The sequence below is a fragment of the Capricornis sumatraensis genome, chromosome 4, assembly GCF_032405125.1.
Source record: "Capricornis sumatraensis isolate serow.1 chromosome 4, serow.2, whole genome shotgun sequence".
NCBI lineage: Eukaryota > Metazoa > Chordata > Mammalia > Artiodactyla > Bovidae > Capricornis > Capricornis sumatraensis.
The window spans coordinates 111,785,589-111,810,368 of NC_091072.1; the positions used below are offsets into that span (position 1 = coordinate 111,785,589).

General features: G+C 43.3%; 1 protein-coding gene and 1 pseudogene across 1 annotated transcript in view; both read left to right on the forward strand.

The window, feature by feature from the left end:
* Positions 1-112: 112 nt before the first annotated feature.
* Positions 113-24,749, forward strand: LOC138078706 (large ribosomal subunit protein uL6 pseudogene; annotated as a pseudogene).
* Positions 11,807-24,780, forward strand: part of TXNRD1 (thioredoxin reductase 1) — a 62,583-nt gene continuing 49,609 nt past the window's right edge. Inside the window, exons 1-2 of the mRNA XM_068969678.1 lie at positions 11,807-11,906; positions 13,371-13,465. The gene's annotated coding sequence lies outside the window, so the exon portion shown is untranslated. The remainder of the gene's footprint in view (positions 11,907-13,370; positions 13,466-24,780) is intronic.

Sequence of the window (24,780 nt, forward strand, 5' to 3'; positions counted from 1 at the left end):
TTGGCAAGACATGTTTGAACTAAGATTTGTTAGTGAGTTAGCAAAGCCTACAGTTAGATTAATTAAAGAGATTGAACTTTCTTTGCTACATCTACTGTGGGAATGAACCATTCTCAGCAATCAGACTATTCCAGAAAATGCCAATGTTACTTTGAAGGGATGCAGTTATTGTGAAGAGTCCTAAAGGCACCCTGTGGAGAGACTTCAATCACATCAATGTAGAGCTCAGTCTCCCTGGAAAGAAAAAGAAGGGGCTCCAGGTTGGCAGATGGTGGGGAAATAGAAAAGAATTGGTGACTGTTTGCACTATTTGTAATCATGCACGGAACATGATCAAGGGTGTAACACTGGACTTCTGTTACATGATGAGGTCTGTGTGCACTCACTTCTCCATCTATGTCAAGAATGTTTCTCCTGTTGAAATCCAAATTTGGGGAGGTGAAAAATACATCCCCTTGGGGTTCAGATGAAGCAAGGTGTTGCTTGTTCAGTGTCTCAAGCCCAGAAAGATGAGTTAATTCTTGAAGGAAATAATACTAAGCTTGTTTCAAATTCAGCTGCTTTGATTCAGCAAATGATAACAGGTAAAAACAAGAATATTAAAGACTTCCCTGGTGGTATAGTGGCTAGGAATCCCTGCTCTCAATACAGGAGGTCTGGGTTTGATCCCTGGTCATAGAACTAGATACCCCCATGTCTAACTAAGACCCAGCACAGTAAAAAAAAAAAAAAAAAAAAAAGATTATTATTTTTTTAAACAAACAAGAATATCAGAAAATTTTTGAATGGGATCTATGTATCTGAAAAGGAACAGTTCAGCAAGCTGATGAATAAGATCTGAGTGGTCTGGCTACAGAAACAGCAAGATGCCAGATGGTTTTTCAGACTCATTTGTGGTATTTAAAGATGCAATAAAAGCTCTTTTGATTTGAGGGTGGAAAAAGAGATTGAAAAAAAGGCTAATGGCTAGGGCATAGAGATGGAGAGATTTGGGTGACTCTCCAAAGAGGTAGAAGGATCGTAGAAGACCTTGTAGAAAAAGGGTGAGAAAGCTGAGAGGCTTAGTAATTTGACTCTCTAGTCAGTAATAGAACCCAGATTTGACTTAAGCCTGTGCTGCATAGTGGATGTATATTCAAAGGACTTTACCTCTGTAATTTACAGATCTCACCTTGCTACTTTCCTTTTTGGAACTCACCAAATTTCCCTAGATTGTTTCTTCACCAAAAAATATGCTATAATAATTTCCTTCTTAGACAAAACAAACCCCAAAAAACCTTCCTACATCCCTCTTCAGCTACTTTCCCATTTTTTTTTCCTTCTGTTTTTACAACAAAACTCCTTGAAAGAGTTGGCTGTACTTATTACTTCCAGGTAGCTCAAGTGGTAAAGAACGTGCCTGCCTATGTAGGAGATGCAGGTGACTCAGGTTCAATTCCTGGGTCAGGAAGATCTCCTGGAGGAGAAAATGGCAATCCACTGCAGTATTCTTGCCTGGGAAATCCCATAGACAAAGGAGCCTGGTGTGGGCTACAGTCCATGGGGTTGCAAAACGAGACTGAGTACACACGCGTTACCTCCATGTCCTTTTTTCTTTTTTTCTGTTTCTTGTTGAAGCTCCTCTACTTAGGCTTTCCTCCTCCCTCACACATCCTTATCATTTTCAATGAAGTCAGCAATAACTTTGCTGACTCAATCCTTATCTTGCAGGATTTCTTAGCAACACCTGATATAACCGATCTTCCCCCTTTTCGGAGCACGTTTTCCTTGGCTTTTGATTTACCACATTCTCTTGGTTTTCCTTCACCGCCCTCCAGCTCCTTCTCAGCCCCCTTTGCTGGACATGTCTCCTTTGCGCTTTGCCAGGGCTCAGTCCTGGATTGTCTTCATTTCTCCAAATAAATTAACTTACTAGGTAATTTTATGTAGTCCCATGATGGCTGATTTTATGGTACCCAGTTGTTTGATCAGACTGATACCAGTCTAGATGTTGCTGTGAAGGTGGTGTTGTTGTTGTTGTTTTTTTTTTTGACGTGATTAACAGCAAAATCAATAGACTTTGAGTAAAGCAGATTACTCTCCATAAAGTAAGAAAGCTTCCTATAATCAGTTGAAGGCCTTACGAGAAAAGATTGAGGTCTCCTGCAGAGGAAAACAAATTGGGCCTTCATGCTCAAGACTGCAACATTAAGACTGCTGGAATTTCCAGCCTGCTGTCCTGTTCTATAGGTTTCAGACTTGCCAGCCCTGACATCCTGAGAGCCAGATACATCTCTCTCTGTCTCTGTTGCTTTTGTTTCTCTGAAGAACCCGACATTATATATAATTTTATATCCATGGCATTAAGTATCTTTTATGTTTGACTTCCAATTTTTATTTCTAATCCTGACTTCTCCCTTGAATTCCAGATTTGCATACCAACTGCCTACTCAAAAATCTCCATTTGAATAGCAGTAGGTCTCTCAAACCACACCATGGATTTGTCCAGAACTATTGCTTTCCATCTCTCCCATCTTTCCTCCTCTTCCCTGAGCATCCCCGCTTTTAATTAAGGAGTACCCACATCTATCAGCCAAGGTCAAAACCCTGGAGTCATCATTGATTTTTTTCTTTCTTTTACATTCCTCATTCCATCCATTTGTAAAACTAATTAGCATTATCTTCAGATAATATAGTCTAACCTCACTAATCCAAACCTTCATCATCGTAGCTTGTACCATCACAGCAATTTCCTGACTGGGCTGCGTTCCTCCGCTTTTGAGTCTCTATCTTAGTCTGTTCTCCACACAGCAGAGCAATCCTGTAAAGGTGCAAATTAGATCATTTCTCTCTCCTGTCTTGTGACACTTTGGCTTCTTATCACACTAAGAATGAAATCCAAAGTCCTGACTATGGCCTTTGGGATCCGACCCCTGGCTGCTTCTCTGACCTCCCTCCCTACCACTTTCTCTCTCACTCATTGAATTATAGACACAGTGGTTCCTTTGCAGATCCGTAGGCAAATCAGGCAGTCTCCCCGTTTAGGAGTTTAGTATACCCTGTTTCCTCTGCTTAGAAAGATTTCCCCCTTAAGTCTTGCTCCTTCATTTCACTCTGGTCTCTGCTCGCATGCTGAATATTTAGATTTTTCCTGACCTCTCTACCCTACTGTATTCTCATGGTACAAAGAATTCGTTCCAAAAAGTTTTTTTTTTTCCCCCCTCCTGTGAGGGGAGCAGTGAAGTTAGGCTGGTAACTACAGGGATTGGGCATATGGGATCATGGGAGATTTTAAAAAATGGGAACACACACACACACACACACACAAAATATGGGAACACTACAGTGTGTTTGTGTGATGATGGGACTGATCTGATCAGGTGGGAACAAAAAGCTGATGATGCCAGAGAAGAAGGCTAATTTGAGGAATGAAATTATTGAAGATTGAGAAGTCAAGAAAACATGAAGATCCAAACACAAGTGGAGAGGTTGGCCTTCATTAAAGCAAGGATGAAGGCAGGGAATATGCCAGCTTGGTGGTTGTGTTGGAAATAGGTGGGGTTCTTTCTGGTTATACTATTTTCTTAAAGCAAAAAGCAGGTCATGAAACAATGGCAAAGTGTAGGTGTTGTTGGCTTAAAAACACAAGAGTTGGAGTTTATTAAGTTTTATTCAGGATCTTATTGAGAACTATAGCTCAGAGACAGTGCTTGTGATGTGTTTTTTTCTTTTGGCTAGGAAGTCAATCGTGTGTTTGTGTGCTTAGTCGCTCAGTCATGTCCAACTCTTTGCAACCCCATGGATTGTAGCCTGCCAAGTTCCTCTGTCCATGGCATTCTCCAGGCAAGAAGACAGGAGTGGGTTCCACGCCCTTTTCCAGGGGATCTTCCCAATCCAGGAACTGAACCCAGGTTCCTGCATTGCAGGCAGGAGCCACCAGGGAGGCCCAGGAAGTCAAGCATACATCTTAATAAAAGATCACTGCTAGTCACAGAGGACAGGTAGCTCGATTTAATGAGTTTAGTGCTTATCTAAGTGTGGGAAGATGCAAAAATCTGAGGTCACTGCAATGCTCCCTGGGACATGCCTCTAAATGTTTAAGGACCTGTTTATCCAAAGCATAGAATGCTTCATCCTGCTTCCATCCTGAATTCCTCTCAGGTTTGCGGGCAGTTGAATTGGGTTGCAACTTAATCCTTATAGAACTGGGTGTTGCGTATTAAGGGGGGAAAATTTCCCAGTCTGACTCTCTTGAGTCCTTGTGGCTGGACTAGTAATAAAATTAACACAAGACAGATTAACAGGAGAAACAGAGACAAATTTTAATTCATGCCCATACAGCTCCCATGGAAATGGGATCCATGAAGTGGCCAAAGGAGGCAGCTTTTATATTTTTTAGACAAAGAAACAGTACATTTGTGAGGAACTGACAGGACAAAGAAACTGAGGTTCTCTGTGCCCAGTTAGTGCCAAATACGATCAGAGTATGGGCTTGGGGTATATTCAGTTCAGTTCAGTTCAGTCGCTCAGTCGTGTCCGAGTCTGCAACCCTGTGGACCGCAGCACACCAGGCCTCCCTGTCCATCACCAACTCTTGGAGCTAGCTCAAACTCATGTCCATGAGTCAGTGATGCCCAAACAGGTTTGCTTCTATAGGCGTCCTGGCCCCACATTCCCTATCTTTGGTGATAAGGGTGTCCTTCTGCCTCCAGGTGCAGGAGTGCACTTTCACATGAGTGACTTATTTCTTGCTCTCAGAGAGACAGAAAGGAGAGTCAGAGTGTTCTTGCACTGGGGCCATTTCTTTATTTTTGCTGCACTGTGTCTTTGCTCTGCATGGGCTTTCTCTAGTTGCAGTGAGCGGGGGCTACTCTAGTTGTGGTGTGCGGGCTTCTTATTGCAGTGGTTTCTCTTGTTGCAGAGCACAGGCTCAAGGGTGGATGGGCTTCAATAGTTGTAGCTCATGGGCTTAGTTGCCCCCGAGCATGTGGAATTTTCCCAGAGCAAGGATCGGATCTGTGTCCCTTGCATTGACAGGCAAATTCTTAACCACTGGACCACCAGAGAAATCCTGGGGCCATTTCTTAAGTAATTAGTTAAAAAGAAAAATCAGTGTTGAGGCACATTTTGGGGTGGCATAACCTGGGCCCCAACTTGAGCAATGCTCTTTATTTTCCTTTGTTCACAGTGTGTTAGAGGTTTGGTATGAAAGGGTCACTCTGGAAATTGGGAAAACAAATATATCAGTGATACAAAGGACTGCTGGGCAGCTTTGGAGACACATTGAGATTAGTGGCCTTGACTTTAAAGTGAAATTACTTTTAATTTCGTGTTTTCTCCAGCTATGTTTTCTGGTTGAGTAGGGTACAGAATATGTGGCTATCTAGATTTAACAAGGGTGGCCCTTGTCAAGTCAGTACAATTGAGGACTTTGGACCTTATTTGGAGGTTCCTAGAGAGCCACTGAAGGTGTGAACAGAGAAGATTTGAGTGTCAGAAAGGTGGCTCCAGTTCAGTGTGTGTGTGTGTGTGTGTGTGTGTGTATGTGAGAAAGGCTTATTGAGGAACAGTAGTTTAGTGCACTAGTACCCTTGATCAAATACTTATGTAGACCCATTAATAGTGTGCTTAGACAACAGCTCAGGAACAGCGGGTCTTTTCCAGCATTTTCTGCACACTTACTATATGTAACAGGTTCTAGGAGGGCATATCGGAGAAGGCAATGGCACCCCACTCCAGTACTCTTGCCTGGAAAATCCCATGGATGGAGGAGCCTGGTGGGCTGCAATCCATGGGGTTGCTAAGAGTTGGGCAGGACTGAGCGACTTCACTTTCACTTTTCACTTTCATGCATTGGAGAAGGAAATGGCAACCCATTCCAGTGTTCTTGCCTGGAGAATCCCAGGGATGGGGGAGCCTGGTGGGCTGCCGTCTCTGGGGTCGCACAGAGTTGGACACGACTAGCAGCATTAGCAGCAGGAGGGCATAATAAATCAAGCAAGATTTTGCCTTCTTAAAACTCTGTTGGATTTAGATGGTTTGTGTAATTATTTTTAGGTATTTGAGGACACCTAAGAGGGAAGGAATGATAAACACTCAGGTAGAAATCAGGCAAGCCCTCCCAGAGGAGGTGATATTTCAAATGAACTTTGAGGGAGGAGGCCCTTAGGGAGGGAAGATAATTTTAGGCAGGAGGAATAACAGGAACCCAGTCAACAGAGGCAAGATGTACCACTGGAACAAATGCTACCTGATGAGAGATGGGGGACGATGAGGCTCTTTCCCCATTAACCAGCAACTAAATAGAACTAAGGCTTTCACTGTCTTTCCCGACAAGGATAAGATAGCTGGGCCTGGAACTGCAGCAAGAATCGTTTGAAAGGAAAGTGAAGCTTTTTTTTTAATAGTGATTAAAAAAAACACACATAAAAAGTAACTACATGGGGCTACTCTTCGGATTTGTGTTGTTAATATAATCTGCTCACTTAAGAACAGTGTGAAGGGGACATCCCTGGTGGTGTAGTGGTTGAAACTCTGTGCTTCCAGTACAGAGGAGCATGGGTTGCCTGCTATGTGGCCAGACAAACAAAAAACAGTGTCAAGTTAAAAATGCCCTATCTAGCCTTTTCTGGTAATTCTGTCTGTCTGTCATAGAAGGCTCTTAGAAGTCAACCCTTATCATTTGTTTTTAGCACATTAAGTTAAATTATTTTCAAGTCCTTCTGTATCCTAAGACATGCTTTTGATATAAACTGTAGTTTCTAAAGATTTTTAAGAATGCAGAGTTATGACCCTGGTTCGTGGACTGTTTTGTGTAGCTTAAATGAAATAAGGCATCAGTTCAGTTCAGTTCAGTCGCTCAGTCATGTCTGACTCTTTGCGACCCCATGAATCGCAGCACGCCAGGCCTCCCTGTCCATCACCAACTCCCGGAGTTCACTCAGATTCACGTCCATCGAGTCAGTGATGCCATCCAGCCATCTCATCCTCAGTCGTCCCCTTCTCCTCCAGCCCCCAATCCCTCCCAGCATCAAAGACTTTTCCAATGAGTCAACTCTTCGCATGAGGTGGCCAAAGTACTGGAGTTTCAGCTTTAGCATCATTCCTTCCAAAGAAATCCCAGGGCTGATCTTCAGAATGGACAGGTTGGATCTCCTTGCAGTCCAAGGGACTCTCAAGAGTCTTCTCCAACACCACAGTTCAAAAGCATCAATTCTGTGGCGCTCAGCCTTCTTCACAGTCCAACTCTCACATGCATACATGACTACTGGAAAAACTAATGTCTCTGCTTTTGAATATGCTGTCTAGGTTGGTCATAACTTTTCTTCCAAGGAGTAAGCGTCTTTTAATTTCATGGCTGCAGTCACCATCTGCAGTGATTTTGGAGCCCCCCAAAATAAAGTCTGACACTGTTTCCCCATCTATTTCCCATGAAGTGATAGGACCGGATGCTGTGATCTTCGTTTTCTGAATGTTGAGCTTTAAGCCAACTTTTTCACTCTCCTCTTTCACCTTCATCAAGAGGATTTTTAGTTCCTCTTCACTTTCTTCTATAAGGGTGGTGTCATCTGCATATCTGAGGTTATTGATATTTCTCCTGGCAGTCTTGATTCCAGCTTGTGTTTCTTCCAGTCCAGCGTTTCTCATGATGTACTCTGCAAAGAAGTTAAATAAGCAGGGTGACAATATATAGCCTTGACATACTCCTTTTCCTACTTGGAACCAGTCTGTTGTTCCATGTCCAGTTCTAACTGTTGCTTCCTGACCTGCATACAGATTTCTCAAGAGGCAGGTTAGGTGGTCTGGTATTCCCATCTCTTTCAGAAGTTTCCACAGTTTATTGTGATCCACACAGTCAAAGGCTTTGGCATAGTCGATAAAGCAGAAATAGATGTTTTTTTGGAACTCTCTTGCTTTTTCCATGATCCAGCGATGTTGGCAATTTGATCTCTGGTTCCTCTGCCTTTTCTAAAACCAGCTTGAACATCTGGAAGTTCACGGTTCAAGTATTGCTGAAGCCTGGCTTGGAGAATTTTGAGCATTACTTTACTAGCATGTGAGATGAGTGCAACTGTGCAGTTGTTTGAGCATTCTTTGGCATTGCTTTTCTTTGGGATTGGAATGAAAAGTGACCTTTTCCAGTCCTGTGGCCACTGCTGAGTTCTCCAAATTTGCTGGCATATCAAGTGCAGCACTTTCACAGCATCATCTTTCAGGATTGGAAATAGCTCAACTGGGATTCCATCACCTCCACTAGCTTTGTTTGTAGTGATGCTTTCTAAGGCCCACTTGACTTCACATTCCAGGATGTCTGGCTCTAGATAAGTGATCACACCATCATGATTATCTGGATTGTGAAGATCTTTTTTGTACAGTTCTTCTGTGTATTCTTGCCACCTCTTCTTAATATCTTCTGCTTCTGTTAGGTCCATACCATTTCTGTCCTTTGTCGAGCCCATCTTTGCATGAAATGTTCCCTTGGTATCTCAGATTTTCTATAAGAAATCTCTAGTCTTTCCCATTCTGTTCTTTTCCTCTATTTCTTTGCATTGATCGCTGAAGAAGGCTTTCTTATTTCTTCTTGCTATTCTTTGGAATTCTGAATTCAGATGCTTATAGCTTTCCTTTTCTCCTTTGCTTTTCGCTTCTCTTCACAGCTATTTGTAAGGCCTCCCCAGACAGCCATTTTGCTTTTTTGCATTTCTTTTCCATGGGGATGGTCTTGATCCCTGTCTCCTGTACAATGTCACGAACCTCATTCCATAGTTCATCAGGCACTCTATCAGATCTAGGCCCTTAAATCTATTTCTCACTTCCACTGTATAATCATAAGGGATTTGATTTAGGTCATACCTGAATGGTCTAGCGGTTTTCCCTACTTTTTTCAACTTAAGTCTGAATTTGGTAATAAGGAGTTCATGATCTGAGCCACAGTCAGCTCCTGGTCTTGTTGTTGACTGTATAGAGCTTCTCCATCTTTGGCTGCAAAGAATATAATCAATCTGATTTCGGTGTTGACCATCTGGTGATGTCCATGTGTAGTCTTCTCTTGTGTTGTTGGAAGAGGGTGTTTGCTATGACCAGTGCATTTTCTTGGCAAAACTCTATTAGTCTTTGCCCTGCTTTATTCCACATTCCAAGGCCAAATTTGCCTGTTACTCCAGGTGTTTCTTGACTTCCTACTTTTGTATTCCAGTCCCCTATAATGAAAAGGACATCTGTTTTAGGTGTTAGTTCTAGAAGGTCTTGTAGGTCTTCATAGAACTGTTCAACTTCAGCTTCTTCAGCGTTGCTGGTTGGGGCATAGACTTGGATTACCATGATATTGAATGGTTTGCCTTGGAAATGCACAGAGATCATTCTGTCGTTTTTGAGATTGCATTCAAGTACTGTATTTCGGACTCTTTTGTTGACCATGATGGCTACTCCATTTCTTCTGAGGGATTCCCATATATATGGTTAATACAGAGCTCAGCATCGCAGCCAGGAGTAAATGTTTTCTCCCTTAATCCCAGCTTTCTTTCCTTCACATTTTCCATTCTTTGCTCTCTTAAGTCATCTTGTTTCCTGAACACTTATGTGCTAGACCCATCCTCTCTTCTCAGGACTCCAGAATTGTCGTGGTCCATGAGCGGGTTGGAAAAAAATTTCCAGACATTAGACAGAATGAGAGGGAAATAAAGTTTATTAGAGTGGGAGATGCTGTTAGAACAGTGGGCCAGCTCAAGCAAGAACTGACGTTGAACAGGGGTCCTTAGTCCACGTTTACAGCCAGGGTACAAGGAGTGGGAAAGGGGTCTTGCGGGTCATTTGCCGATTGGATGAAGCACATATACTGGGTGGGGAGAAGAGTAAGGCAAACACCTTCTCCCTGTGGGGTAGGAGGGGAGGCAGGTTGTATGGCTCAGGGGGATCTGAAATCCATTAATAGTTACAACATGGGGGAGAAATGAAAATAAGGGTCTGGTTTTTCCATACCTACATTCCAAGACCCTCCTTGGTTTTATCTGCTCTTTTGTCTTTGGGTCACCACAAGAATCAGGTGAGACATGCACATAAATAACCACCAAACAGGGAGAGTGTCAGCTTAGCGTCTTGTAGGGGAACAAAACTTTTCACCCCAAAATGTGTCTCTTTGGTTTGAAGATTCTTTGGGGTCGATTATTTTTAAGAAACAAAACCTCAGGAAGAACTTTTTACCTTGTCCCCTTACCTGCCAACAGGACCTATTCCAGGAAAAACAATTATCATCATAGAAAACTTAAGTATAACATGAACTAGGTGTGGTAGACTGGGGGAACTCAGCAAAGCTTGTTTGATTGAGGTTCTCTCTGGGTCCCACTGTGCCTCCGTGCGTGTGTGCTCAGTTGGTCCGACTTTTTGCAACCCTATGGACTGTTAGCCTGCCAGATTCCCCTGTCCATGAGATTCTTCAGGCAAGAATACTGGAGTGGGTTACCATGCCCTCTTCCAGGGGATCTTCCTGACCTAGGGATCAACCCCAGGGATCAAACCCTCATTTTTTTTGTCTCCTGCATTGGCAGGCAGATTCTTTACCACTAAGCCACCTGGGAAATCTGCATGACTGAACAAATGTTTATCAGACATTTGCTCATTTTCTTCTTCCTGTAAATTTCCTTTCTTGCATTTGTAGTCCCAAACCCTTTACCTCATTCTTCTCTGGGACAGCATACAAGCTTCAACCTACCTAACTTTTCCTTGGACCTCATATTCTCATGTTAATTTTGTACATATGTAATTAAATTTTATGTTCTCCTGTAATTTGTCTCATGACAATTTAATTCCTAGACCTCTAAAAGAACCTAGGAGACTGGAGATAAGGTTTTTTCCCCTCCCCCAAATGTATAACGTGTGTGTGTGTTTGTGTGCATACGCGTGCTTCCGCATACATTCAGACTCCGAGAGGCTTCACTAAGCCTCTGCCTTGCACTGGGAAAGGGTCTCAAAGGAGCAAATTGTGGCTTCATGGATTCTTTAGAGACCAGCAACCCTTTCACCTGAGCATGCTTCAGTCAGGCAGTAACCATCACAGTGGGAAAGCCATTCAGTTATTTATTTTTTTAGCAAATATTCATAGCCACCTACCAGTACCAAGTACTGAGTAAGAATATGAACAAGAGCAAGGAAGTATGAGAGAGTGTGGCTCAACTGGGCAGCTGGCTGCAGGTGGCTGGCATGGCTGGAGTTAAATATACTCGCAGTTTTCCTTAAGACAAACATGACAAACCAGAATCTGAGTGGGATTAGGAAGAAGTACTGGAAAGCAAAGTTATGGTTGGTAAGAATTTGTCACTTTTCAGAGTTAGTCAGGATGGACTGGAAGTTTCTTTTAAAAGACACATCACTTCCTTTACAGAATCACCACACTGACTAATCCATTACCATAGGGTGATGGATCCCAAACTGCTGTTCACTAGAATCGTTCAGGGAGTTGTAAAAAACCTCAGACGCCCAGGTCGCAGCCAATACCAGTTATTAATACATCAGAATGTTTGGGAGTGACAATCGGTAACAAAGTTCCAGAGTCACTGCCTGAGGGCATAGTCCAGTTCAGTTAAGGCACACTGTTTTGGTTCCGGTTCCACATATTTCCTTAAGGTGCGTTTGCACCTTTCTTGGGTTGGGGGCGCTGTGAGCAGGAAGAGGATGTGCTGTCACCCAATTAGGAGATCCCACTTTGCTAAGCCCATCCGCGTAGTCGACAGGGCTGCACGAGGAGTGGATTTTTGCTTTGTCATTCTGACTCTGGCGGTTTGCCCGCCCATTTAAGAGGAGGGCGTGGCTTCTCGGAGCCACTGGGAACCCGCGGCCCTTTCGCTCAGTTTGCTCCAGTCCCGCATTGCATCCGGAGCTGAAGGTGCTGGCACGTCCGGAGGACCGCCGGGTGGCCAAGGGCTCGCGTTCGTGTAAGCTTCGGGTTCACTGGGAACGGAGGAAGCCTGGAGCCCCCGGGCTGTGAGCTCGCCGGGCCCAGAGCATCCTCCTGCCGGATGCCTTGGGGATGCAGGGGGAAGGGAGATGTTTGAAGGCGTGTCTGAGCAAGGGTGAGGCTTCTCCAGGCGAGGGAGTTTTTTGGCGTCGGTCATTGTTTCGCCCGGGTCGGTGAAAGCTTAGCTTGTCGGTAGGTGAGACCGGCCCTCTGTCGACTGGTAGTTTCCTGTCTAGCTTTCCTTTATAGGGACGGTTTGCAGAATATTGGAGAAAAATGGGGTTTTGTATCATTTCGTAGAGCACGAGTCTTGAAATGAAGGTGCAAATACGATGAATAGTTTGACAGAGCCTTGTCAGCCTTAAGCGAGTGTAACAATTTAAGGATGCCTGTTGAGTAACCTTCACACCACTGAATCTTCAGATATTGCGAGAGGTTGGCCAGTCATATGTGTCTCCGTGTGTGCAAGCGGGGAGACCACGTTCAGACTGCTGTGACTCCCCAGGCTGTTACAGGAGACAACCAAGAGGAGCTGGTGCTCATCTCACTGTATCAGGCAGGGTAGGCGTTTAAAGGCTGCACTGCCAGGTTTGAATCCTGGCTCTGCTGTTGGGTAGCTTGCTTGAATTTGGGCAGGAAAGTGTTTCTGTGCCTCTTCCCTATCTGTGAAATGGACCTGATAAAACATCATGAAATGGTAGTGGTGAAGATCCAGGATTAATATATGCAAAGCACTGCAGAATCGGTCCTGCTATTATTGTTATTATCAGACTATACTTTTGGGTGCTTGGGTGGTTTTTGTCTGATGAATGGACCTGATGTCAGGATAACTGGAGTCTATTTTTAATTCTCACTGACTCATTCTCTACCTGAGTTCACCCGTTTGTAAGATTGGACCAGTTGCACCCAGGCTGTCATGTAGGGTGTTGCTTTGTTATTTCAAGGCTCTTAAATAAAAGCACCTTCAGTGGGCATTGACCTTAATCTTGCTCCGTGGTTTCAGATTTCAAAGAAACTTTGGAAGTTGGTCTTCTGCATGCTTTAGCGATGCAGAGTTCAAAGGAAGATTAAGTTGGGAGGTGTTTTTAATAAAAACTGATATAATTGTGCCTTAGCCTTCTTTATGAGGCTTTTCTGAATTCTGGACTTGCCGGGAAAGTAGGACGTGTATTTTAGCGAGACTTGTTTATCTTAAGAGTCCGGCCGGAACCGGGGGTTTGTTGCTGGCCGCGATGCCACGTTTCCAGGCCGCGTGCAGGTGCGTGGGTCCGAGACCCGAGCCGGCGCGCGGCCGTGGTCAAGGTCAGGGCCGGGGCTGGGGCCGGGCGGTCGTCTGGGGGAGTGCAGTTGGGGACGCGGAAGCCCCGCCCTCGCCGCGCACTTCCCGCCGCGGCCACGGGGCGGAAAGACTGACCCGCTCCGCTCTGCTTTTGTGCCACAGAGGACGGGCTGGGCCTCGAGGGAGCGCTGTCCGAACGGACCTCCAAAACCCTTGTGAAACGGAGAAAGATAGGCCACCATGGTCTGACCCTGAAGGTAGGTGGGGGACGTTAACTTCTGTTTTACCCGCCTGAACTGGGAACAAGCTCAATGAGCCGGTCGTGGTATCAGACCCAGGATTGTGAGCAAACCTCCAAAAGGAGCACATCCTTAGACAAACGACGAAGAAACGCGGGCGCCAGCTCACGTGTGAATCGACGTGGATGAAACACATTTCAGAATTGGGAAGCTTGGAAGGGCAGAGGGACCTATGTTCATCTCCTTTCCTTCCTATTTCCTTCCCTCTCTTCTCCAGTAAATCTAAATAACTTACTTTTTTTTTTTTTTTTTTTTTTAGCAGCAGTGTAAACTGCTGAAAGTGAGTTGTTTAGAGAAGTACCGAGAAAAGCGGGTCAGGGAATGGTTATCTTTGTCTGACCCTATCATCTTCCTTTGTAATTCTCCGGGAGGGAAACCCAGAAACCCCAGGCTCAGGGGAGAGCAACCTCAAGCTCCTGGAGTGCGTTCATTTCCCTGCAGTGGTCTCTTCTCTAGCTCAGAGTTAACCGGGTAGAACCAAAGGAAAGAAAGAAATCTTTCCTTTGGGTGGTGGTGAGTTGGTGGCAGTCCTCCCTTAGACCATCTGGATGGGTCATGGCCTACCTCACTGGCCCAAGGCTGGCAGGCAGTGTGCACCTTTGGAGGGATATGCACCGTGGGTGATGTTCTATTAAAACATCAGGTGTAGGGGATACTCAGAATCTTATCACCTTGATATATCTGCTTTAATTTTTGCTGATTTTTTTGGGGGGCGTCCTTGTTTAATTGTATCTGTAATTTTTAAGAAATGGAACTCATACTTAACCATTGCTGTCTTAAGTAAGCTTGAGTTCTCAGTTAAGTCTAACAGTGTATTTAGATATGTTTGCCTTCAGGATGACTGTAACAGTTAATTTGCATTTTTATTTACTATCTTTTTTCCTAAAAGAATCATTACCTTTTTGAAGAATGGGTATAGAAAATGGCGATAGACTTCAAAGACATAGTAAATAATGGAAAATAATTGAAATAAAAAGGCTTTTGTTATTTGTTGTTTAGTCGCTCCGTCATGTCCTACTCTTTTTGCTTCCGCATGGACTGTAGCCTGCCAGGCTCCTCTGTCAATGGGATTTCCCAGGCAAGAACACTGGAGTGGGTTGTGTTGCCATTTTCTCCTCCAGGGAATCTTCCTGACTCGGGGATCAAACCCACATCCCCCCAGTCTGCATGGGCAGGCAGATTCTTTACCACTGAGCCACCCCTAAAAAGGCTTTTAGCTTGATATAAAATATATTGTGTTACTCAAACCTTTAGTTTGCAAGTAAAATGAAACAAAGTCCTATTAATATTCCTTTCTGTCTGATCTCTCTACTTGTGTCATAAATTTGCACTTAAAAAGGTGTATAGGCATTTGATCTTTATATCAGTTCTATAGATGATCCTGGCTTTAATACCAATGGGAGTAAAAAGAATGTTTATGAATTTTTAAATAAGCTTTGCACCCACTTAATTGATAAGATCTGATGTTCTCAATTCTGTATGATCATAGTTCATTTTAGCCATTTAACGAAGTGCAGTGCCATGAATGAAAAGCCTACTGCCAAATTATAATTAAAATTTAAAAAATTATTTGCACATCTCTTCCAAGTAAACTTATCACTCTCCTTTGTATCATTTATTTTTGGTTTTTAATGAGTACTAAAAAATGGAAGAAGACAGCTAGGTAAGAACTACTGCTTTGAAATGTTTATGAATTTGCAGCAAATTGGCCACATATGGGGCTAAATGGTAAGTCCTAAATTCTTAGGGAAAATTGGGTTTGAGTGGAGAAAGGCATTTATTTAGTGGAGAACTGAGTGCTTATAGGATTAGTGCTAAATCCTAAAGTCCACACCTTAAAGGCTAAGATTTCCTGCTTTAATTGCAACCTAAATAATGAAGTGGGAGTTCATAAAAATGTCTGCTTTTCTTTTCTCCTCTTAATATTGTTTCTTCATTTGCCTTCCTTTCCCCTCAATAAACAGCAGCAGCACCAAAGCCTACCTTGCATTCACAGTGAACTGTAGCAGACCAGGGAGTAGGGTCCTGCTGGAAGGAACTGATAAGTTTAGATGACTACCTACATGATAAAGGCTTTAAAGAAGTGCCTTTCAAAAATGCAGTCACCTGGAATGCCTGGCACCCCACTCCAGTACTCTTGTCTGGAAAATCCCACGGACAGAGGAGCCTGGTAGGCTGCAGTCCATGGGGTTGTGAAGAGTCGACATGACTGAGCAACTTCACTTTCACTTTTCACTTTCATGCATTGGAGAAGGAAATGGCAACCCACTCCAGTGTTCTTGCCTGGAGAATCCTAGGGACGTTGGAGCCTGGTGGGCTGCCCTCTATGGGGTCGCACAGAGTCGGACACGACTGAAGCGACTTAGCAGGGCTATATCTGAGGTCTTATTCATTGAACTCTCTGGAAGGGGCTAGGTTCTGCCTTTACATTTATTTTAAACAAGCCCCCTCGGGTAATTCTTATGATATATATCCCGTTTTGAGATTTACTTTAATGTATGAGGTAGTTTTGTCAAGATTAGTTGCTAAATAATTAGAATTGAGGAAAACCAAACAAAAGATGGCTTATTTTATATTTTAGTTCTTAAGAGCAAGTTTGCAAATTTTCTTACAGGAAATCTTATATGTAAATTAGCATCTCCTGGATTCCAGAGTTTTGAAACCACTTATGCAAAATGAATGCCTATTGGTGGTATTGAGAGGAAGAGCAAAGTGAGTGAAAAAGCACTTGCTGGAATACGAAGGGCCAAACATAGTTAAGACTTAAGTAGTTTGAGAGAAGAACTTGGGGAGATAAGACTAAAACTTGCAACATGGGACTTAATTTATTCCAGGCAGTAACAGGAGAGATGACAGACACAGAGCAGTGCGTTTTGATGAAGATCCAAGTGAATTATGGAGCCAGTGTCAGGGAAGCTCAGGGGTGATAGTGTGGTGGTCAGGCTGCGGGGCCTGGGGTGGGCACTGAAATAGGCAGGTCTCCTTCTAAAGTTACCAGAAACCAGAAACTCATGACTGAATGGACATCAGGAAATGGAGCGGTAATTTAATAACTCTGACTAGTCCACTTTCTTTCTTAATACTCTACTAAAATGAGCAGAAAACTCAACTCTCTCCTCTGAGACAATCCCTTCTGGGGAGATTAGTAATGTCTGTGCTTTTCAGCCTAATTAAGGTTGAGGCCTAAGGAGTGTTGAAGGACTGCTTTGACCCTGGTTTCTTAAGAAGGTAAGAGGTAAGGACTAACAATATTTAAAAGGGGCATAGATTGTTCATACTGCAAATACATTTATCTGGTGCTGATTCTACATTACAATTTTTAGTAGCTGTGAATCTATGGTGAGACCCAATGCCTTCTCCTCTCGCTTTAACCAATAGATGACTCAAACCTCTTTGGTGTCTGTCCTTGTACAATGGTGTCACTGTTCTCGTCCAGGCTTCAGATTTCTTTTTGCCTTTATGTTATTGTGTTCATTTGCCAGGCCTGACTGTTTCCCATATAGGTGCCTTCTCCCTCTGATAACTTTTGCCCAGGCTGCTTCAGGTATGCACTGCCTCCTGCCTCTACAGTCTCTTAACTGGCTGCCCTCTTCTCTCTTCTTGCCCTTCCTGTCCATCTGCTGCATAGTCATCTTCCTGACTGCTTATTTGCTGCCCCCGGATCTGCATCCTGGATAAAGGGTACATTTTTTAACTTGGTTTTCTGTGTTCCCCAGGGTTTGGCCTCAACCTGCTTTTCTGGTTGTCTCTTGCTCTGCTCCCTTGGCTATACTGGAAGCTCATGAGAACATTTCCCTATAGTCCCTAACATTTCCCTCCTTTGGTCTGTTCTTTATTTTATTTCAAAAGTCATTTTCTGGCTTTTCTTCCTGCTCAGACCCATTTTTCCACCTGCCCACCTGGGTCAGAGTACAAGGCCAGATCTGCCTCTTTCCCCTCCTCTGTGCTCCCTCAGTACTCCCACAAATCCCCATCTCTGGGAAAAGAGGAGTCCTGCCAATATCAAGAGTGAAGAGCTAGACTTATTCTTAGTGCCTGTGTTTCCAGATCTGTCTTAAGATCTCATCAGATATTTAAATGAGCGTGCCTATCAATGACCATGTATTGAATGTGTCTTCTGTGCTAGCTTCTAAATGCTGTGATCTCTAGTTGATTTAATCACAAGAGTGCTATGAAGGAGGTGGTGTGATCCAGTTTTCCAGATGACAGAGTGGAGTCCCTCAGAACTTAAGGAGTATGCCCAGACGACACAGTGGCAAAGCCAGGATGGAGCGCAGTGAGTGAGTGAAGTCGCTCAGTCGTGTCTGACTCTTTGCGACCCCATAGACTGTAGCCTACCAGGCTCCTCTGTCCATGGGATTTTCCAGACAAGAGTACTGGAGTGGATTGCCATTTGGCTGTCTGTAAAGCTCACTGTGCTGTTCTCACACTCCTGGCACTTGGCTTGTGTTATCTCTCTTGGGATGCGTGCCTGATCTCTTGGGTGTGATTGTATGTTCATGACTCATGGTTGAGTCCATGCGAATCTTGGTATTCCTAGCATAGTTCTGGCAAATTGGCGTTGGTGTGCAGCATACCTGCAGACTGGAATTGCGTTCCTCTGTGCCTACTACGTTGTACCTTCCTTTAGGACAAAAATGGTTTATTTTTGTCTTCCATGTGTTGTGTTAATACCTGGTAGGCACTCAGTAAATACTTGGGGAATGAATGGTTGATGGCAGAGCCAAAGGACTGACTTTAGTGAGGGATTTAGCTATGAGGTGTCTGATTTTGTGAAAGTGGACTGTCTGTATCAGTGATTATGCCCAAAGTGGTTCAGGAGAGGTTCTAGGCAGCATATAATGCAGTTAAGACTTTTAAGGAGCTGTGTGATTGGAGCATTGTCCACTTAAACAGGTTATGTAGCTGTGTCCAGGTCAACTGAGAAGAAAGTCACATTATGTCTATTTAGCTAATGCTTATTGAGTGAGTGAATGAGTGAAAGTCGCTCAGTCGTGTCTGACTCTCTGCGACCCTGTAGACTATACAGTCCATAGAATTTTCCAGGCCAGAATACTGGAGTGGGTAGCCTTTCCCTTCTCCAGGGGATCTTCCCAACCCAGGGATCGAACCCAGGTCTCCCGCATTGCAGGCGGATTCTTTACCAGCTGAGCTATCAGAGAAGCCCAGTGCTTATTGAGCCCCTGTATTCTGGCTGTTGAGCTAGGCCCTGTCTTTGTCATCTGTAACATCTGTAGGGCAATGTGTATATTTAAAAATACATTTGTCACCTGATGTTTGTAATATTTGTCGCCTGAAGCTTTGTAATACAGTTTTTTACAGAGTTACGGCCTCTCTGTATGACAGAGAAGTCATCTGATGGGTGACATTTACAAATGAGGAAAGTCAAACTCTGAAGAAAGCACTACTTTTAACTCGGGCCTCAAGGGCTGAGTTTTTCCAAGGCTGCCTTCTTTAGAAGCCACACACCCAGTGCTTCCCTACCCCTAGTCTATCAAAATGATGTTCCTGGTCATTGCTGCCTTCTGAGATGTCCCAGCAGAGTTGATAATGGCTCTTACAATGGGAAATGTTCTCTTTTCATCTCACACCCTTGGTTATGTTAATTGTTGGGGCTTGGCAAGTCAGCCAGTACTTGGTTTTCTGAAGTGTCAGTTAAATGTATGACTTTAAACCACAGAGCAAGGGCGGAGGTTTTATGTACTCTAAAGTATCTCAGTGGGTGGGTCCAAGTTACTTTGTGGGACATGACTGTCATTTTATCTTTTACTTCAGCTAACAGTAAAGCCTTATTTGAATAGAACAGTTATTCAAATCCTCTTTTAGATACAGCGTATTTTCAAAGAATATGCTGAAATCCATTTATAGAAGAATACACATAAAGAATTTTGCATATACCTTTCAAAGTGCTATACACAACTGTCGCCTCAGTTGTGTCTGACTCTTTGCAACCCTATGGACTATAGCCCATCAGGCTCCTCTCTCCATGGGATTCTCCAAGCAGTAATACTGAAGTGGGTTGCCATGCCCTCCAGGGATTCTTCCCAACCGAGGGATTGAACCTGCATTTTTTATGTCTCCTGAATTGACAGATGGGTTCTTTACTACTGGTGATACCTGGGAAGCTTAACTGAAGCCTTAGTAGATTTTAAAATTTTATTATATAACAGATTTCACTGGTATTATTATAGTGAGATATATTTCTGTTTTCCTTCTATGGATTTAGCCTTTAAAACATTTTTCTGTTCCTAAAACAACATCCAGGAGTGAAGCTACTGGTTGGTTACATTTTTTTCTGTTTAGTGTTTTAATGTTTATTAAACATTTGCTACCTTTGGGATAACTGAGGATTTACGTGACTACTCAGTAGTTGTAAATATTGTCAAATCTATTATGTAATTCTGATTCATTCAATACTTATGGTAGCTTTATGACAGAGTAGCAGTATTCATATTTTACAGATGAGGAGACCAGAGGCTGACAGGTTAAGCAGCCTGTCTAAGGAAATGCTAATAGGTCATGATTGGACTTCCCTCATGGCCCTAGTGGTGAAGAATCCACCTGTAATGCAGGAGACACAGGAAATGTGGGTTTGATCCCTGGGTAGGGAAGATCCCCTGGAGGAGGAGATGGCAACCCACTCCAGTATTCTTGCCTGGAGAATCCCATGGACAGAGGAGCCTGGTGGGCCACAGTCCATAGGGTCGAAAAGAGTAGGATATGACTGAGCACGCATGCATTACACATGATTGGAACCCAGCTTTGCCTCCTTCCACTGTCCATGGAGTTTTCAGAAGCTCATTTTAAAAACAGATACACTGCCTTGATCATTGCAAAGTTTACCTTTAATATGAAAAGGCAAACAAAGCAAAAACATACACCTAAAAACATAGCCTTAAAAGAGATGAAAATGAAAAAGAACGTGTACATAACACCCTGCTACTCTGGCAAATCAAACTAGGCCTTCAGCATGTCTCTTCACAGCTTATCCTGGCAGGATGAAGGGAGAAAAACTTCTGTGCAAGAAGGAACAGGAAAGTGTCAGGAGGTAGCGAATAGCAGGATATCTTTTAGCATGCAGGACTAACCCAACTGGTTCCTGGCTTGGCTCAGAGGTCTCTTAAATATCTCTTTTTTTATAGATTAATCGGGCAATAAAAACCCACTGGAAAAGATAGTGAATCCTGTATGACTTTTAAAATTTGACCATAGAGAGACCTGTAACACACTGTAACATTCATCCATCCCATTATGTTTCTGTTGAACACTGAGGGTTGTGGAAGGAGCTTAAGAATGCTTGGAATGAATGAATCTGAACTCCTAGCAAAAGGACTGAACAGTAACACTGGAGAAAAATATTGAAGAAAAGAAGAAAGGAAATAGAGGCCTTATGGAGCCTTTAGCAGCAACTCCATTCTTAAAATGATCAGGGGAAATCATTAGATTTGAGATTTGTACTTTGTAGCCACATCTAAACCTTGTGCTCTCAAGGCAGATATAAAAAGGCAGAACGTAATGCAAGTGTGAGTTTCTGAGGATGCTCTATGTTACCGAGGTTATTAGGAGAAAGATTTAGCAGAGAACAAATTTAGCACTGGAAGTCACAACTTAATAACATAATGCTTGTCTTGATGTGTGCTGTTGCTCTGAGCAAGATGTGTGGGCTGTTATCTCCTGAGAAATCCCTGTAAATGTTATTAGTAATACTTTATAAGTAGGTTGGGAAAATTCATTTACTTTTCTAAAGCATTTAAAAATTCTTTGATGAAAGGCTCTGTGTGGAGCAAATTGGTGCTAGCCTGTTTACCATGCTCTGAGCTAGGGGAAAATAGACACCTTAGGGTGGGAAGGTTGGCTTATCTTTTGGAGTTCATCTATAAATTGCTTTTATTGAATTTGAAATGGGTATCAGAAAGTCCCCCAAATATGGTTAACTATAAAATCAAACTTTTTGGGATTTGGAACTTGGGACTATGAGTTTTCACCAAAGATATAAAACAGGTTAAGTATTAGTTTGTACTTGGCCAGGCTTGGGGGTAAAATATAGCCCTTAGATGATCCTGGGCCCCAACTTTGTTTTCCTGTTGCTTTTTCTTCATTTCAGAGAAGAAATAAGGCTGAATTATGAAAAGCAGTTAACTTTTATTATCTATGTGTGAGATTTATTTCTTTCACTAGAAGAAGTTCATCTTTTGCTGCCAAATAAGTTGCAATAGCTGCTGGAACAAAGTTTTTCATCTATGCTTACACATTGAAATGTGTCTACTCAAATATAACCATGTGAAAACAGCTTAGCTTGGAAGATTTACAAACAAGTTCTTGCTTTAGGGGAGCTAACAGTCTAATTTGTTGCTATTCAGTCACTAAGTCACGATCAACTCTTTGCAACCCCATGGACTGCAGCACACCTGTCTTCCCTGTCCTTCACTGTCTCCTGGAGTTTGCTCAGACTCACGTCATTGAGTCACTGATGCCATCCTACCATCTCATCCTCTGATGCCCCCTTTTCTTCCTGCCCTCAATCCTTCCCAACATCAGAGTCTTTTCCAATGAGTCAGCTCTTTCTTTGCATCAGGTGGGCAAAGTATCGGAGCTTCAGCTCCAGAGTCAGTCCTTCCAATGAATATTCAGGGTTGATTTCCTTTAGGATTGACTGGTTTGATCTCCTTGTGTCCAAGGGACTCTCAAGAGTCTTCTCCAGCACGTTTGAAACCATCAATTCTAAGGCACTCACCCTTGTTTATGGTTGAACTCTCATGTCCATACATGACTACTTGAAAAACCATAGGTTTGACTATGCTTACCTTTGTTGGCAAAGTGATGTCTCTGCTTAATCCACTGCCTAGGTTTGTCATAGATTTTCTTCCAAGGAGCAAGCATCTTAAAAAATTTTCATGGCTTCAGTCACTGTCTACAGTGATTTTGGAGCCCAAGAAAATAAAATCTGTCACTGTTTCCATTTTTTCCCCATTTCCCATGAAGTAATGGGACTGGATGCCATGGGTCTTAGTTTTTTGAATGTTGGGTTTTAAGCCAGCTTTTTCCCTCTCTGCTTTCACCTTCAAGAGGTTCTTTAGTTCTTCTTCACTTTCTGCCCTTCGGGTGGTATCATCTGCATATCTAAGATTGTTGATATTTCTCTCTGCAATCTGATTCCAGCTTGTGAGTCATCCAGCCCGGCATTTCACATGGTGTACTCTGCATAAAAGTTGAATAAGCTTGGTGACAATATACAGCCTTGACGTACTCTTTCCCAATTTTGAACCAGTCCCATTGTTTGAACAGTCTAATAGAGCAGGATTATATATATGTACAAGTAACAACAATGCATACTGTTTTTGAAAAACAGATGTTTCTTTCTGAATTTTAAAACTACTTTAAAAAAATAATGTTGAACAAAAATAGTAATATAACTATTTTTGAGTAACTTAATACTAGCCTTGCTGGCATATCGAGTGCAGTACTTTCACAGGATCATCTTTTAGGATTTGAAATAGCTCAACTGGAATTCCATCATCTCCACTAGCTTTGTTCATTGTGATGCTTCCTAAGGCCCACTTGATGCTTGTTCCTTGGAAGAAAAGTTATGACCAACGTAGACATCATATTAAAAAGCAGAGACGTTACTTTGCCAACAAAGATCCATCTAGTCAAGCTATCGTTTTTCCAGTAGTCATGTATGGATGTGAAAGCTGGACAATAAAGAAAGCTGAGCGCCAAAGAATTGATGCTTTTGAACTGTGGTGTTGGAGAAGACTCTTGAGAGTCCCTTGGACTGCTAGGGGATCCAGCCAGTCCATCCTAAAGGAGATGAATCCTGAGTGTTCATTGGAAGGACTGATGCTGAAGCTGAAACTCCAATACTTTGGCCACCTGATGCTAAGAACTGACTCATTTGCAAAGACCCTGATGCTGGGAAAGATTGAAGGTGCGAGAAGGGGACAACAGAGGATGAGATGGTTGGATGGCATCACCAACTCAATGGACATGAATTTGAGTAAACTCTCAGAGTTGGTGATGGACAGGGAGGCCTGGCAGCTGCGGTTCATGTGGTCGCAAAGAGTCGGACTCGACTGAACTGAACTGAATACTAGCCTTTGCTGTTCATGCATTTACAAGAAACTGTGCTCTCAGTCGTTTCAGCCGTGTATGACTCTTTGCGACCCCATGGACTGTAGCCCACCAGGCTCCTCTATGGGATTTTCCAGGCAAGAATACTGGAGTGGGTTGCCATTTCCTACTCCAAAACTGTGTGCTAAGGTCAAAGAAAAATGAACCAGTAAAGATGCATTGGAGGGAAGGTAAGGCAGATACTTGCGGATGCGGGAAACCAAAACTTGAGATGCACTGAGGTGTTCTCTCCCCCTCTCCCCTCTCCCTCCCCTCTTGTGACTAATGAACTGAGTCCTTCTCTAACTTCACGTGATTCCCCCGGGAACTAGTGGCAGTATTTTCCTACATAAATTTGTCACGTGACTTAACAGCGTTCATGTTCATATCCTCGTAACAGATTGTGTTTAAAGTCTTCACAGGTTTCTCACCTTTTAGGGTTCAGATTTACTATTCACTCGGGGAGTGTGACCTGTATTTTTGCAATCTTCCAAATAGTCCTTTGGCGGAGACCCTGTCTACTTTATTCTTGTACTCCTGGATGCTGGAGAATCAGAGATCAGTTGCCTAACACTGGGGGACGGGGTAGGGGTGGGGTATGGCAGCGCACCTTTGCGCATGCGCCAGCCCGGACCCTTGCTTACCCACCCAGTCACCTCCTCCCCCATTGGAGTAGATTGGCGAGGATTTGGCTTTTGAAGGCCTTCAAAACACAATTTACATTTGTATAGTGAAGACGGAGTTCCTAGCAACCACTTTGCAAGTGAACCTTGGGAGTTCAGTCTTTCTGCAATGGAGACAGTGCAGGCCGCGATCCTTGGCTTTGTTAGCAGTTTGTAATTTAGCCAGATTTTATTTTTTAAAACAAAAAACACCACCCCCCACCCCGCCCCATCTTTTAATGACAGTATGCTGCAGTATGTGACAGCCAATGTTTTAAAGTACGGTACGTTTAGTCTCCTCATAGTTTTGTCGTTAGATTTTGCAAGCGTTTCTTTAAAAGCTAGATGACACTGTCAGTAAACGCCAAAATAACGGCTGTCGCTTGAACCAACCGGTATTACTTCAGTGTGACGCCACGAGCCGGTTCTTGCCGGCGTTCTACGCGGGCGGGGAGACGGTTATTCGCTAACTGAGAGGGGCGGGGCCGCTAGGCCGCCGCT